Source organism: Olea europaea, chromosome 15, assembly GCF_002742605.1.
Source record: "Olea europaea var. sylvestris chromosome 15, O_europaea_v1, whole genome shotgun sequence".
Taxonomy (NCBI): domain Eukaryota; kingdom Viridiplantae; phylum Streptophyta; class Magnoliopsida; order Lamiales; family Oleaceae; genus Olea; species Olea europaea.
Window position 1 is genome coordinate 25,383,723 of NC_036251.1, and position 2,059 is coordinate 25,385,781.

Here is a 2,059-nt window from a genome sequence, read left to right on the forward strand (position 1 = left end):
CAGAACGGGAGGAATCACACCGGTAGGAACACTTCCTTCAGAAGTTCCCATGTTCGAAGTTTCATTCAAACTAGTATCGGTATTAAGAACCATATTCATTTCTGTTTACGTAAAACAGAAGATCAACCAAAACTAGAAGTGAAGAAGAAGTTAAACTTAACAAGTTTAACCAAACAAGAATGTCACTTTCACAAAATTTATAGAAAAATTCGACTTAAGATTGTTGGAAGAATTTTGTGAATAGTGACGCCAAAATAAGTATAATGATGGTTAGGGACAAAGCCGAGGCAAGAGTTGGACTCTTTGTCCTTAAGTCGAATTTGCCCCGCAACAGTGCCTACGGATTTCGGCAATCGACTCTCAAGATACAACGGCTACACTTGTGTTTGTAGCACTCCAAAACACAAGTACAACGAACCAAATTTAAGCTTATGTACTCCAAGGATGAAGGAAAATCAAAATAAATGAAATGATTTTGATTTTGGATGGAGGAGAGGATGAGAGACGTTTTTGCATATCAAAATTGTGAGGAATAGGACACCCAAAGGGTCCTATTTATAGACCATGGAAGGGTGTGGACGAAATGGTTGAGGCCAAACCATGCACCCTTTCCAAACAATGCACCTTTATGAAAAGGTGTCTATTCACTAATGGTTAAGGTCAAACCATGCACCCTTTCCAAACAATGCACCTTTATGAAAAGGTGTCTATTCACTAATTTTTGTCATTTTTCGTAATTTCTCATTCATCCGATATTGGTTTTCGAAATGCCAAATATACCCTTCGATCCCCGTTTGTGCGCCCCGAAGCGGAGAAGTGGCAAACAATTTTGCCTAAACGGATTGAGTCGAGTTTTTGAGTATTTGGCCGAAGTCGATACGAAGTCACTTTAATCGATTTTCAATTCTCGATTTATTTAACCAATATCCAACAAACCAAGCACTTCCCTATCGATTTCACAAAGATTGACACCAAAAGTGAGTATACAGGGCTCAGATTTGTGACCAAAAACTACACAAAGTAGCACCACTAAAAAGAACCAAGAATCGCACTAAGAGCCTCGAGGAAGCAGCCACAGGTCACACAGAGCAACCGCGTACAGAGGAGGTAGCGAGGCAGGGAGGTGGCGGCAGGGAAGGTTCGAACTAGTGCCAAACCTCCGGTGCTGACAAAGGGGAAGGTAATGGGATCTCGCACAAAGGGACCGAAAGTAGGGAGGAGGAGCACGAGCAGCCTCTGTTCTCTCACATGGGGGCTAAAGATTCAATCGTGCTTAATACTCAAAAATAGGAAACTCGATCAAGCTTCACTTCGTGGACTACTAGTTGCATGTTTTGGACCGACTATTAAAATAGTCTCAATAATGTGTTCCAAATGAAACCATATAAATTGAATCCGATCCAACAATTCATTGTAACCCCAAGTTCCTATTTGGTATCAAAATACCTAACAAATCTCCACTTTAATGTTAAATACACCCGCAAAAAGGGAGAAAAAAATGTTTAGTAGTTGCACAACATGATTTCAAATAAAATTCAAACATCACATATCTTCACCAATGTTTAGAAGTATAAGACGATTTCTAAATTTTACCAGATGGAGCACCCTTAGTGCTCATATTTGCAAGGTAATCTAAATGAACTTTCTCAAATATCATCAATTATTGAGACACTACATCTTTAATAAAATGTAGTCTAACATTTATATGTTTAGTGATTTCATGAAACACATGATTTTTACACAGATGAATAGCATATTGATTATTAGTCACTCAGATCGAAAAATTAGCAACTATAAAAGCCTCAATAGGCTCTGATACGAGTTTGTGGAGTTAAGTAATACATTCAATATATCAGACAACATAAAGTTAGTTCAAAATCAATTAATAATAATAGAATAATAAGCTACGAATAAAACCAAACACTTCCCTATCGATTTCACAAAATTGGCACCAAAAGTGGAGTATACAATACTCAGATTTGCAAGCTAAAACCACACAAAGCAATAACACTAAAAGGAACCAAAAATCACACTCAAGGCCTCAAAAGGAATCAGCCAC